The following is a 15,908-nucleotide window of genomic DNA, read 5'->3' as shown; positions in this document are numbered from 1 at the left end:
ATGTTGTTAGAAAAGAGCAGTACCACCAATCATCTCATTGGCTCATTAGTTCGTGGTTTAATGAAATAATCATTTATCTTTCCTTATTTTAAAAATAAAACTGATCAGAAAGAAAATTATTTTTCAATCTGAAATTTAGTTAGGTTCTAATATTGATGATCGTGAGGGTGGGGGTTGCAAACTTGTTTTTCTATTCGGTCTTATTTAGTCGCTGATTTATCAAAGAAGCCCCTACACGTACGACAGAAGTTTTCCAGTTTAACCTTACTTAGAAACAGACGCCGTTCTTGTTCGTGAGTATTTTGACAGTGAGAATGGTCACAAAGTAGAGACTACGCATTCCTGGCATGGACTTTGACACACTGTTTAAAGAAGATGAAAAGAACAAGATGCTGGTACAGGGAATGGCTCAGAATGAGACAGATTTTACTAAACGTAACATTAATGTCAGAGCCGATAATTACATCAACTTTCTTCTGTTGGACGATGAACCTTTCAATAACTTGTTAAGACCCTCATGAAAGAGCAAACTTGTTTATCAAATGCGCTCTTATCTAGCCACTGATATGTCAAATAAAACTGAACATGCAGCAACAAAGCTTGTTAATTTCATCTTACTTTTGAAGCAGACGTTTTTAATGTATACTGTATTCTTACACATTACAAAAACAGATGAAGCATGTCAGTACTGTCTCTGGCACGACACTTAAGAAGAAGAAGAAGAAGAAGAAGAAGAAGAAGAAAACGAGACACTGTTCCGGAGAATGGTTTAAAATGAGAGAGAAATATACACACACTCCCCTGTTAAAGGAACTGCAACACTCAGAACCTGATGATTACATCAACTTCCTACGGATGGACAGTGCGACTTTTAATAACTTGTTGAAGAATTGTTTGGCCGCCATATTGAGAAAGAAGATACAAATATGCGAAAATTTATTTCTTCTACTTGGTGCTCTCAATGATAGTTCATTAAAATCCCACAACATGGGAACATATAAGCCACATTGCATTGCCTATGGAAGAACCAGAGATCTTGGATTTGTTTTATTTCGTTGCACTTCCGCCTGTATGTTACGCGTACGATATTGATTTTCTCCGTAAGTCGTTGCTGCATAATAAATGGCTGGGGAAGATGCGCCACCTCTAGCATACTGCTAATTGTCAGTGCTATTTTGTTTTATCCTTGTTCGCAGTTTCCATAGTTATGTAAACTGACGATACACGTGAATCGTCGACACTGACGGCGTCCGCCATCTTGTCAAATTGTCCGTCTACCAAAATTCAAATGGCTCAAATGGATCTGAGCGCTATGGGACTTAACATCTGACGTCATCAGTCCCCTAGAACTTAGAACTACTTAAACCTAACTAACCTAAGGACATCACACACATCCATGCCCGAGGCAGGATTCGAACCTGCAACCGTAGCGGTCGCGCGGTTCCAGACTGAAGCGCCTAGAAGCGCTCGGCCACACCGGCCGGCCTACCAAAATTCCTGGCAAATACTTGTAAATGTGCTCTATATTTGACAAACACGGATAATACCCACTATATTTGACAAATACGTCAAACTTCACTTTACGCGGTCGTTAAGATTGACAAAATATTTGATCGTGCACGGAGGCCTCATTATCTGATTGCAGTCAAGGCTATGGTCTCAGAAAGGTTGGGAACCTCTGCACTAGGTGAATATCAGGCTGATACTCACGTCCCGCCTTAGATACACGCTACACGAACATTTAGAAAACTTCCTCACGCTTGTATACAAAATTTACTGGAGACGCAACAGATGCGGTTCACTGCTTCCTGGAGGGGATGGGTACGGGGAGAGAGAGTAGGAAGGTGATGACATAACAAGTTTAGTCTCCTTAAAACAGTAATCAGCAGCAGCATAACAGCGCAAATGTCGACGACATGCGCTGTGCGTCTTGCTTAAAAAGGAAATTGTTCCATTCACTGGCGGTGCCTGCTGTTGACAAAAGTAAGCCCACTTTTGTCTTCGCTCTGAAGCTTGCTTCCAGTACTGCTCGCTTCTATCACGGGCCTGGTTTCTCCGGCAATGTTCGCTATACGTTAACAATGATACACTGAAGTAGGTATTGGTTTACTGATGTAGAATTGGCCGATACGAACCTTGAACATGGATTCACTGAATGTTATGTAAGAGCGGCGGCCGAACAATCACATCACAGTGCAGTGTTTCATTTGAGGGTTGTTGCATTAAACTATGTTTTATACAGCACACCTCGGTGATTCCGTACTACAAGAAGTTTCACTGTTGTGAAGATATTTTCATAGAAAAATAGGTGATCGGCGCAACAAACAGAATGAATCATAATTATATTACTACTCTCAATCGAAACCACTGGAGCCCAAAGATCTTTTATACTAAATAAATAGTCAGAAAACTAGCCCTGAAAAATATTGCCAACTGAGTTAGAAATGACCTTGTAATAGTGCTTATCCTTCGTTACAGAAACAATCAATTTTTTATGTTAACTTTGAATCAATAACTAGTCCTATAAACGTTGCGATAATTTTCCGTGACAGCGCTGTTCCACTTGTAACGACTTTTATATCTTCTTTCAGTCTTGTTTATGTAAAACATAGCTTCAGCTTTTATGAAACTTTTCAGCGCAGTGGCCATTTCTAGATGTCTGCTAAATTTTCTTGCAGTTTGCGAGCGATATATCTTGATGTATGACTGCTTGTGCAACGAGCTCTGTCGTCAGCAAGGAACGACAGGTGACCTCTGGTTACTGCAGCATGTTATTAGTATAAACCATATAGAGTGAGTTGGGCCTTGAGGAGGCACCATCAGGTTTTGCAGAGACGAGATCCCAATGATTCCTATTGGCACAGCCCTGCACAGCATAACGTTAGTGTCAGTAAAACCAAACCGTGTTCGCATACTCGTCGCCATAGAACTGCGGATTACGTGAGCACGAGACCACCATAGTGAACCAACTTCTCCCACTGACACTGCACTTCCATGGACACCCAAATCCTGTTTTCCACAAACCAATTTATCAATTCCGCCTCAGGCTCCACTACTGGTTGTGGCAACACGAATGTAACTGCCAGGTTATATATGTCACAATCGACATCCGCTCCATGTAAACACTCTACCGCATTTGAGTTGTAATTTTGTCGTTCGTTTCCTATTTTTTTTTAAATCTGTCCTCGTGACACAAACAGTTCTGCTGCTGGAAAGATATCAGGCACGAATGGATGCTGGTGGTCCACATTCTTTCCATAACTTCGTACTCTTACACAAACTCCCTAATAGCACCGTCGACGAAAAGCAAAAGAGGTCGATTAGTCGCAGTTTTTTGCACAGAGCTTGGAGTGTCATGAAGAGCATACGAAAAATCCTGCCCGGTGGTGTGTGAGCGTTGAGGTGGGGGTGGGTTTAAAGGTCACTGTTATATGATTTTCTCGAGTAACTCGAATACAACGGCTTCTAGCGAAAATGTTTCCCGTTACGAAATTAAACTCTATTATATTCCTACAAAAAGGCTGTATTCATTTTTTACTAAGATTAATAGTTTCCGCGTTTAGGGGATAGAAAAGTGGGTGATTATTTAGAATTTTGTTCTAATGGTAGAAAACTGATGTTTATTCTTAAATTACGTGTTTTAAAAACAAGTATTAAATGTATGTCCCACATCTAAGTGCAGTACAGCCTGTTTAGGGATAACTTGTGTTCTGGGTGTGTAGCAGGGTGAAGGGGGCAGATGTGTGGGGTAGAAGCGTGACGGAAGATAGGTTGCCGGACTGTTCTCACGCGCTTCACCTCCTTCATAGGGTTGCAGGTTTAACGCTTCTCCATTCTGTTTACTCCACTACGTGACAAGTAACAACTACAGCGTCTTCCACAAAATTATGCAGGTCCTCCACAGTGCGTCTTATGAATCACTCGAGATGCAGGGTGCAGACATAACCTGGGAGCGTTTAGTTTTCACAAAATGCGTTAACACTGCATGGAATTCAGATATGAGTTACTAATAACACAACGCAGGTAATCCATATGGATAGAATCTAAATAAATCTCTGCACACTGTGACCTAGAGGAGAAAATCCTTCTTAGTCATCCTATACGGAAGCTGTAATGTTCTTCCGGGAAAGGCAACTTCTCAGTTTACAGTCTATACCTCACTAGCACTTCCTGTCCAGTGTCTGACAAAACAACTCCACTGCTCTCATGTTTATGTAGTGGTGCTATTTTCAGTTTATTACGTACGTATTTACAGTTGTTAAGTGAGCTACTATGTAGAAAAACTCAACAGCTGGAGCTGTGAGCCGGCCGAAGTGGCCGTGCGGTTAAAGGTGCTGCAGTCTGGAACCGCAAGACCGCTACGGTCGCAGGTTCGAATCCTGCCTCGGGCATGGATGTTTGTGATGTCCTTAGGTTGGTTAGGTTTAACTAGTTCTAAGTTCTAGGGGACTAATGACCTCAGAAGTTGAGTCCCATAGTGCTCAGAGCCATTTGAACCATTTTTTGGAGCTGTGAGCTGTCTACTATACTGAAAAGCCTGTCCGAAGTTGAATATACAATCAATATTACTTGACAATGTTCATTTCACTGTCTCCATTATCTCTTTGTGGAATACTTCTCGCAGCGTGAGGGGTATCAAATCGATCACCGCAGCCTCATCTCTCAAAATTTGAAGAGACCCAGAAGCTTAAATTGTCTCCCTCTGCATCAGGAGTTAGTCACCTAGGTGTTGTACAACTTAAGGCATTTCAACGTACGACTTCAGGTACTTCAACGTAATAAAGTAATGCATTAGAGCAGATCACTTTTCGAGATTTAAACATACCAGTCCCATTCCATCACAATATATTCACACCCACCTTGGAAGATATACTGTGGGTGTGTGATAAGTGGCTCCAATCACTGCCGTTCACTCTACCAGAGCCAGCAGATCCGAAATGGAGAAGATTTATGCAGCCTACCGTAACACGGTTAATGATGACAGACCAGAAGTAACTTTTTGGTCATTTATTAATTCACCACCAAATGACTAAAACATAATTACATAGCTTTAAAATATGCTGTCAACTATGCAACGATAGACAGCAGCATTGCGCCACATTTACCAAGCCAATCAGTTTCCCGCGAATACTACGTACGTTACTGACATCACACTTAAAATTAAACACACGGGAACGTATTTTACATAATAGCTCACATAGCAACTGCAAAAAGTAACTCACTATATTAACATGAGAGTAAGTTATATTGGCTACATAGATAAAATTACTGTACAGGAATGGACAGTGAAGGATAGTCTGCCCATAAATTGAAATGCGACCACCGCTCATGATAAGGGAAGTTGTCTTTCACGGAAGAACACTACAGATGCCATACAGGATGATTAAAAATCAATTTCTCCTCTAGCCCTGCAGAGACTTAAGTAGGTTATGTTCATGTGCATTATCTGCGTTGTGTTATTAGTTAACTCAGATTTGAGTTCCATGTAGTGTTAACGCATTTTGTGCAAAATAAACACTGCCTGGTCATGTCTGCGTCTAAGGCGCATTTTGGAGGGCCTGTATAACTTCGTGAGACACTCTGTCGTTGCTTCTTGTGACGTAGTGAGGTAGGCAGAGTGGGGAAACACCTGCTCGACGTCCGCATCTCGTTGTCGTGCGGTAGCGTTCTCGCTTCCCACGCCCGGGTTCCCGGGTTCGATTCCTGGCTGGGTTAGGGATTTTCTCTGCCTCGTGATGACTGGGTGTTGTGTGCTGTCCTTAGGTTAGTTAGGTTTAAGTCGTTCTAAGTTCTAGGGGACTGATGACCGTAGATGTTAAGTCCCATAGTGCTCAGAACCATTTGAACCACCTGCTCGACTTTAAGTCTCCAGCCTTATGAAGTTGGGAAGTGCATGAAAACAATCCGGCGACCTATCTTCCCTCTCACTTCTACCCTCCCCCCATCCCCCCCACCCCTCGCACTGCTCTCCTACACCCCCTGGAACACAAAACACAATATTTCCCTTAATATGGCTCTAATGCACTTAAGACGTGATATACACATATAATATTTCATTTAAAAATGAACATTAATTTTATACCGTTAGAACAATATTTTTAATCCAGAAAGAGATTTTCACTCTGCAGCGGAGTGTGCGCTGATATGACACTTCCTGACAGATTAAAACCGCGTACCGGACCGAGAATCGAACTCGGGACCTTTGCCTTTCGTGGGCAAGTGCTCTACCAACTGAGCTACCCAAGCACGACTCACGGCTGGTCCTCGCACATTCAGTTCTGCCAGTACCTCGTCTCTTAGCTTCCAAACTTCACATTCTGGAAACATCCCCCAGGCTGTGGCTAAGCCAGGTCTCCACAATATCCTTTCTTCCAGGAGTGCTAATTCTGCAAGAATTGCAGAAGACCTTCTGTGAAGTATGGAAGGTAGGATGGAAGGTAGGGGACGAGGTACTGGCAGAATTTAAGCTCTGAGGACGGGTAGTGAGTCGTGATTGGGTAGCTCAGTCGGTGGAGCACTTGCCGGCGAAAGGTAAAGGCCCCGAATTCGTCTCTCGGTCCGGCACACAGTTTTAATCTGTCAGGAAGTTTAATATTTTTAATAATCTGCGATTTTTCCATTCCCTGAACGCAGAAACTGTTAGCACTAGAGAAAAAAATGAGTAGAAACTTTTTTGTCTGAAATTCAATGTTGTTTAATTTCATACCGGTAACATTTTCGCCAGAAGCCGCGAATTTCGAGTTATTCGATAAAACCATAAAAAGTGACTTTTACACCCAACCCCACCCAACGTCCACACTCCACTGGCAGGATTTTTAGTATGTTGTTCATAATACTCCCAGCACTGTGCAAAAATTTGCGACTACTCTAATTTCTTCCCAAAATTTCCCTTTTTGATTGAACTAAATGACTCTGATTTCAGCTTGCAAAGTAGAGCAGGTATTGTGATCTCTTCTCCTGACCGTGAGGCAGTGGTTTGCCGCACTGCTATTTTGTTACTATTTCATCATGTTACTTAGTTGAATTCCTCCACGACTCTTTCCAGTGCCACTGAAAAATGTGTATAGTCCCATTTAAAAAAACAAATTCAATGTCATAAACGTTAAAAAGTAATTGCTTATGTTAGGAAGTTCACCATATTGTCCGTCTAGTTAGCGAACGTCCTACCACGATATCTTTTCTTGTTTTAGGTATATCTGAGATTAACACTATGATGCTGGCGCTGGATCGCACAGATCCACTAGGTACTGTTTCTGTGCCTACGTCTCAATGCCTGCGGTGTTGTTTACACTCTTCCCTCTATCCCCCTGACTCAGGCATTCACAACAGGCAATAGTGTGGCTACTTGCGCAAGAGCAACGCCTTATCTACAGAGGAGCGACGGATGGCACAAATACCGCACCAGCATCCCCGTAAGTATTCTTGATCCATTAAATTTTCATCATAACACTAACTTGATTATTGAACTCGCTGGTATCAAACTACGATGTTCGAGTCTCGGTCCGGCACACAGTTTTAATCTGGCAGGAAGTTTCATATCAGCACACACTCCGCTGCAGAGTGAAAATCTCATTCTGGAAACATTTCCCAGGCTGTAGCTAAGCCATGTCTCCGTAATATCCTTTCTTTCAGGAGAGCTAGTTCTGCAAGGTTCGCAGGAGAGCTTCTGTAAAGTTTGGAAGGTAGGAGAAGAGGTACTGACAGAAGTAGAGCAGTGAGGACGTGGCGTGAGTTATGCTTGGGTAGCTCAGATGGCAGCCGGCACGGTAACTCAGCGCGTTCGGTCAGAGGGTTAGCTGACCTCTGTAATAAAGAAAAAACTGAGTTAATGGTTCAATGACAAACTGAAACAGGTGTCTTGAGACGTCCGCCCCGAGCAGATACAACGATCAAAAACGAACAAAATGAGATTTTTAAAAAAATATGGTAGAGCACTTGCCCGCGAAAGACACAGGTCCAGAGTTCGAGTTTCGATCCGGCACGCAGTTTTAATCTGGCAGGAAGTTTCATATCAGCACACACTCCGCTGCAGAGTGAAAATCTCATTCTGGAAACATTTCCCAGGCTGTAGCTAAGCCATGTCTCCGTAATATCCTTTCTTTCAGGAGAGCTAGTTCTGCAAGGTTCGCAGGAGAGCTTCTGTAAAGTTTGGAAGGTAGGAGAAGAGGTACTGACAGAAGTAGAGCAGTGAGGACGTGGCGTGAGTTATGCTTGGGTAGCTCAGATGGCAGCCGGCACGGTAACTCAGCGCGTTCGGTCAGAGGGTTAGCTGACCTCTGTAATAAAGAAAAAACTGAGTTAATGGTTCAATGACGAACTGAAACAGGTGTCTTGAGACGTCCGCCCCGAGCAGATACAACGATCAAAAACGAACAAAATGAGATTTTTAAAAAAATATGGTAGAGCACTTGCCCGCGAAAGACACAGGTCCAGAGTTCGAGTTTCGATCCGGCACGCAGTTTTAATCTGGCAGGAAGTTTCATATCAGCACACACTCCGCTGCAGAGTGAAAATCTCATTCTGGAAACATTTCCCAGGCTGTAGCTAAGCCATGTCTCCGTAATATCCTTTCTTTCAGGAGAGCTAGTTCTGCAAGGTTCGCAGGAGAGCTTCTGTAAAGTTTGGAAGGTAGGAGAAGAGGTACTGACAGAAGTAGAGCAGTGAGGACGTGGCGTGAGTTATGCTTGGGTAGCTCAGATGGCAGCCGGCACGGTAACTCAGCGCGTTCGGTCAGAGGGTTAGCTGACCTCTGTAATAAAGAAAAAACTGAGTTAATGGTTCAATGACGAACTGAAACAGGTGTCTTGCGACGTCCGTCCCGAGCAGATACAACGATAAAAAACGAACAAAATGAGATTTTTAAAAAATATGGTAGAGCACTTGCCCGCGAAAGACACAGGTCCAGAGTTCGAGTGTCGATCCGGCACGCAGTTTTAATCTGTCAAGAAGTTTCATATCAGCGCACACTCCGCTGCAGAGTGAAAATCTCATTCTGGAAACTACGATGTTATTGGTTCTGTGAATTTGCGGTTTCGACGTAACATATCTATTCTTTAGAATGAAAAAAAATTGGAATTTGGCAGAAATGTATAGTCATGGATGAAGACTATTTACAAAAATTATGAGTTTCTTGTTATAAAAATATGTTACTGCTATTATACCGCACTTCCCAAAATATCTGGCAAGCAGTTCTCTAGCGTATGGTGGAGCTTACTTGGTACCATTATAGGGGTGTCTCCTTCTTCTGTTCCACTGGCGAATGGATTATAGGAGAAATGAGTGTCTCTCATAACATTTCATAAACAGAGACCCCTTATCGCATACGTAGGTATGTTACTTAGTTTATTAATGAGAACTTCCCTCTTTCGTCCTCTTCTTCATAACATTCCAAATAGCACAATATGAATTCCTACTATTATCCTGCCTGAGCTTCAGTATTTAGCAAACGGGAGGTTATGGATAAGTCGAATGTTATTACTTTACGAACGGAGCACACTCACTCTCTTTTCCATAATTACCGGCCATTCATTATTGGATGCTGAACGTTTAAATACAGCTTTTCGTTGGGGCTTTGAGTAGCGACGCGAGGAGTAAGGAATTATATTGCAGCTCCAGGAACAGTTCTTTTCTAAAATTCTTTTTCCTTTTTTATACCCTTCTGATGAGGGGTGAAATGAAATTTTCTGACGGGTAAAAGCAGCTGGTTTAATTGTGTTTCAGTCCGGATACTAAATTATTTTTCTAAAATATCGTTACTATAATCAGTATTTTGTAAGACTGTAATGTTGATTACGTAAGTTACTAATAATTGCATTTTTTCCCAAATATAGCATTTAGGCGTGACACATGCGGTGGGGGCTACAGCTTCTGAAACTAATCGTCCTTATCTGCTCCACTAAAACCACACGTACTTTGTACCACTCATCTGCGTCAGTGAAATTGAGGTATATACGAGTATAAAACAAAGACTTAAATATTTCATGAATATGCCTTCGTCGAGTTGAACATAGTTCCCGCAATAGAACAGTAATTGATTCATTATCCTCTTCACATCAATAAACGAACAAATTGACTACACATCTGAACAGTAACTATGCAATAGCTGCTGCGCTGCTGTATGACCTACACAATATAATAATAATAATAATAATAATAATAATAATAATTACTGGCTATCATCAGACATATTGCATTGGAAGCTTGGACTCTTCCAGCTACTGCCAGTTCTAAAAGTAAGGAGTCCAACGATCAAGTGATTTGCAAACAGTATATATAGTGCACACATTTTAACTTGGTTGATTTTAAACAGGGATTGAAGAGTGTGGGTGAAGCAAGTGATGGTGGGGAGAGGAAGCACATTCTGTAAGAAGTGTTTGTCCTCAGTGTAGATAATAATCTTTTGTCTAAGACAGAGTTATGGATAGCATTCGCGATGCATTGAGAATTGCTTATCATTCCATAAAAAAAGATTGTTACAAAAGATCACCTACAAAACTAAATAACATTTATCTTTTGTCATTTTAACAATAAATGTTATGAAAGAAAATTATTTTTCAAAGAAGAACCGTCTGTAAATCGTTAAAACTTCATTCTGCGATCTTTAACAGCTAGCGTGTCATGATCATGAAGCGGTACTCTTCAAACCATTGCGCATCGCGTGGCAGAGTGTACTTACTATTCTACGAAATATTGTGGTTCTCGCCGTTCCTTTTGCGTATGGAGCGCGCAAAGAAGGCCACTTAAACGCCTCTGTGCATCCTGTAGCGAGTCTAATCCTGTTTTCGCGGTCCCTAAGGGCTCGTGCCTAGTGGACTGTATTACACTGCTGGATTCTTTACTCGATGCTGGTTCCTTACACTTTGTAAGCAGGCTTTCAATGTAAATTTGGTGTCCGTCTTCAGGGATCTGCCAATCCAGAATTTTCAGTATTCCCGAGACGCTCTCCCAAACAAGAAACAATCCTGTGACCATTCGCGTTCTTCTTCTTTGTGTGCGTTCAGTACACCCCTGTTACTCATGTTAGATATAGATCCTTAGACGCGTAATCAGTATTCTTGAGTGTCTCGTCCAAGTGTCGTTTTGAACGGAGAGAAATCTCCAGACGTTATAGTAACTTCGGGTGTTCCCCAAGGGACTGTTATGGGACCGTTACTTTTCACAATATACACGATGTTATGGGCATAAGTGCAATTACTTTTATTGGTGACTGAGGGCAGCGTACTGAACAACATTACATCAGTATTTACTTCATTTACAGACTAATAATTAATTAATGTAGGTTGCAGTAGGTACTGGGAGATGAAGAAGCTTGCACAGGATAGAGTAGCATGGAGAGCTGCATCAAACCAGTCTCAGGACTGAAGACCACAACAACAACAACAATTACAGCTATTAGGAGTAGTATGTTTTTAGAAATGATAATTAAATCAAGACCCTACACTGTCGACAGGCGTTGATATACATCAACGGAGACAGTTGAAAATGTGTGTCCCGACCGGGACTCGAACCCGGGATCCGCTGCTTACATGGCAGACGCTCTATCCATCTTAGCCACCGAGGGCACAGAGGATAGAGCGACTGCAGTGATTTATCTCTTGCACGCTCCACGTGAGACCCACATTCCCAACGTAAGGTCCACACACTACATTCTAATGCCCCTGCCCACTACACTCATTACTCGCAGAAGACAATCTGACCGAGCCCCGTAAGAGTTCGGGCAATGCATGTGCTTCCGCACAGAAGAAGAAGATCAATGGCCAGTTAACCTTAACTGTATATGGAGATGGTATCTGTTCTTTCTGGACATGACCGAAAGAACAGATCCCTTCTCCATATCTAGTATGTTTTTAGGCTGGTTAGTACCTCTGGGTACACGAGGCAAGAGCAAGCCATTATCAATCCTTACTTTCCCCTGAGCAGCAGCTTAGGTGATGAAGTGTGGACGTGTGGACACAAAACGGTTAGTCTGTACTTACAGGCACAGTCTACTTACTGATGCAGTTACGGCTGTGCAGAGAACTTTAGGTACGAAATTACGAGAAGTGTTTGCGGGAAGTCTGTTAGAAGCAGAGAATAAATTTGCCAAGGTCTTTTTAGAACTCGCGCACTTGGGTGTTCTGTAAAATGTAATTATATATATAGGCAATCCTTCCATTCCGGGAATCGAAAATCCCGATGATTTTTGCCTGTTACGACATTGCTACTGGCAAGATTTTGGTCCCAGGGATTCCAAGACTTTCGAGAATGTTTTAACTTCAAGTTTGAAGTCGGATAACAAATGGCAAAAGAAATATTTTTTCGTGTGATATAATTACAAATTAACAGTTTTTAATTTTTTTCCTTCGATTGTAGTGTGAAATCTTGCCCCTCGGCAAATTTCATGACTAGACTAGCGGGAAATACACTGTAGGTTTAGTGAGTAAGGTTTCGAGTATCTAAATATGTGACATGGCCATATCGTTTGACTGTATTGAGTTACAAGCGTCACTTTTTCACATCGCCAAGGTAGCGTAGACGTTAATATGTGTCATGAATTTCAATTTGATACGTCTACAAAAAAGCGTTTTGAAAAGACAGACAGACGTACAACAAAGTGATCCTGTAAGGATTCCGTGTTTACCGACTTAAGTATGAAACCCTACAATCAACTTACGCATTCAAGTGGGTACGTATTTAGGTACCAATGATCACAATATCTGAACCTGTATCCTAACACCCGGCATATGATTGACCTAGCGGGTAACGTCAGAAGTTCGATGAGGCTTTTCGCGGACGATGCTGTTGTATACAGAGGAATCGCAACGCTGAAGGATTGGAGTGAAATGCAGGAAGACCTACAGATGATAGACAGTTGCAGGGAGTGGCAGTTGAGCCCTAACGTAAACATACCTAACATACTAGGTAACATACACAGAAAGCACCTTTACTGTATATTACGTACCCGAAGAACAATCACTGTAAGCAACTACTTCCATAAGATATGAAATGAAATGACCACACAGAATTAGATGCGGCTGAGATACGTTGGAAGACGTAGTAGATCAAGAAAGGGAGTATTGTTCGACCAATACTTAAATATTGCTCGTCATCTGGGATCCGTATTACATAGGACTGATAGAGGAAGTAGAGAAGATCCAACGAAGAACTGCACGCTTCGTTAAAGGTTCATTTAGTAAGCGCGAAAACGTCAGAGATATTCAGCCATCTACAGAGACATTTAGCCAACTGCATCGCGGTGTGGTCTACTAGTAAGAGTTCCGAGAGCGTACTTTCCTAGAAGAGTCAAGCAATATAGTGCCGCCTCCTACGGATATCTCACGAAAAGACCATTAGACAACATCAGAGAGATTCGATCTCATGCGGAGTCTTGCAACCGTACTTCCCGGGGATAAGCGATTGTAACTGGAAAAGGAGGAAGTGGCAGTGTGCACAAAGTACCCTCCACCAGAAACTGTAAGGTAGTCTCCGGGGTAAAGATGCACATGTTTTGTTAGCAGGCTCATAGACTGACGGTTCGGCACGCATCTAAAAGGCTGTGCAAAACCGCTTGAAAGCCACTCTCAGGATGGCCGTTTTCCCGAATCATGGGACGACGAGTAGTTTAGATCTGAGTCTGGTTCACATCTCCGTCTCGAAAACCAGCACTCTAGGCGTTCATACTCCGTCTGACCATGTGTGTTAATTTTTCAGACGTAAGACACGCCCAAACTAATTTTCTACAAGGATGCTCTTACACGTATTCCTGTCGTAGAATGAACGAACTGTTCACATTTATATCGTTGAAGTACATTTTCGTCGCTCCTTGGGGGAATAATTTCGTATTTATCAACGGGAAACCCGATATTGTGAATGTTCCACTTTACATTTAACAATCGCTTTTGATGTTAAGGTCCTCGTCAAGATGCATGTGATATCACGTGATAAAGGTCGAATAAATAGACAATAGTCTCAAAATATAAGTAAACAGTGTTGTTATACACAATGTTGATCCATATGCGCATTTGGATTAAAGACAGCTACTAGGCTACGTGAAAATTACTTCGGAATGAAAATTCATTTTTACAATTTGCTAACCTGTGTACGAACTTATCTACATGCAGTCAGACTCATTTTCTCTGAATAATAGTTTGGAAGTCAGCCGCGTTTGGTAAGTGATATTTTAATTCCTCTGTCCGATGAAAATTCAAGATGTGTGATTTTCCTACGTGAGAAATAATGTATTTCAGTACTGGGTAGCGGTATTCACATAAAAGGTTGTTAAACCACAAAAAATATTTCTAAAAGAAAACACTTGCAGGGAATATAGAGATTGTTACACGAAACAACGACCACCGCTGAATGACCAAGAAAGTTCAGTTTATCATGTGGTATCACTTGTGTTAAAAAGTGACCTTTGAAAAGAAGGAAAAACAGCAGAAATAAAAATAAGAAAACAGATACAGTGTTTCAAGATCAGCGAAGAAGAACGAGCAAGAGAGACAGACAGACAGACAGAGAGAGAGAGAGTTCAGTACTAAAATTATAATTCAATGAAAGCTTTGTAGGTCTTAACATATCTGGAGATGGCACGAGTTCTCGCCCTGAAGAACAAATACTGTTCCTTGTTTTAGTGAATTATGAGGTAAAACGGACGTCTAATTTTTTCGGTCCACAGTAAATCTGCTTTAGCGTTTCGTTAAACACGGGGCATTTCTAAAGCCACAGCAGAAAGAATTAATTAGGGCCAAGTACTGGAAGGAAATATAGTTTAAAAACTGTAATGTGTCACATTAAGAGCTATCTTTCACTGCAGCTTACACGTCAAGGAATTTTGTGCTAGTAACACGACATTTTAAACAGACACGCACAATATTTTACCTATTTAAATGGAACTAGTTTCAGGGCTACAGCACCATTTGAGTTTTTTAGGCGAATGATTATGTTTTTGAGTGATGCAGATGTACATTTTGTGGCCAAATTCTGTTTATATAAAAAAAATTAAAGAAATTTGTCGGACGAAGTTCCCAAGACTAAAGCAAACAGGCTTTGCATTAACACCGTATTTGTTAGTCAATTCGTCTGACACGCTTTTCTTGCAATACCATCAGTGCTGAACATGGTTGTTCATTTACTGCGAGAGTATAAACTGAAGCAAATGGAATGCCTAAAACCATCAATGACAGTCACTGAAAACAGGAGCTGTAGCTCCGAAACACTTTGGCTTTAAAAAGGAAAAATAAGATTTACATTACCTTGCGATTTAAAAATTGCATATCTGATTAGTTTTACCTCAACAACATTATTACAATTATGCAGTACGGTGATTACAACGAACGACATCTCATAACGCAAAGGCGCGCAGCAGTGCGAGTTTGCAGGGCGGTTCAGAAAACCGATACGAGATTCGCAGCGAAGGCGCGGCGCGGCGCGGCGCGACCGTGACCCGGTGGCAACTCTTGCCACAACCTACCTCAACTATAGCTGCAGGAGCACGGACCGCGGCTGTGTTCGCAGCTCTTCGTACGCCCTGGAATCTGCGTTGGCCTGGCGCAGGTCTCCCCAATTGGCTGCAACAAGTGGCTGCTGTAGGCGGCTGCTATGCGTCGAATGAGGTGCACGTCGTTGCCGCTACTGCAAGCCGCCGTTTCCTGCACCGGCCGCCTGGGGCGCTGCTGTCGCAATCGCTGCTGCCGCCCGCTGTCGTCCAAGCCTCTCCTACTGGTGGGGCCGAATAGTGGCTGCCGGGTTGCAGCTCCGTGCAGGCGCTTCCCAGGCACGAGACCTTTCTCCCTGGTCCTTGCCCAGGAATCTTGAATATAGAATACAAGAACAACCGTTCACTATTTCGCTAAATAGGAGAAACCACAATTTCGTTAGAAAGGAGGTAGCTTTCGCAAAATGTTCAGTATGCTTGTGGACTAACGCGAAGA

At 42.2% G+C, this 15,908-nt stretch overlaps 1 protein-coding gene across 1 annotated transcript in view; it reads right to left on the bottom strand.

Annotated features, from left to right (window-relative positions):
* The window catches only part of LOC126236496 (uncharacterized), a 93,258-nt gene extending 77,640 nt beyond the window's left edge, over positions 1-15,618 (bottom strand). Inside the window, exon 1 of the mRNA XM_049945852.1 lies at positions 15,449-15,618. The gene's annotated coding sequence lies outside the window, so the exon portion shown is untranslated. The remainder of the gene's footprint in view (positions 1-15,448) is intronic.
* Positions 15,619-15,908: the final 290 nt, after the last annotated feature.

Source organism: Schistocerca nitens, chromosome 2, assembly GCF_023898315.1.
Source record: "Schistocerca nitens isolate TAMUIC-IGC-003100 chromosome 2, iqSchNite1.1, whole genome shotgun sequence".
NCBI lineage: Eukaryota > Metazoa > Arthropoda > Insecta > Orthoptera > Acrididae > Schistocerca > Schistocerca nitens.
This window is presented reverse-complemented; position numbering and strand designations above follow the sequence as displayed.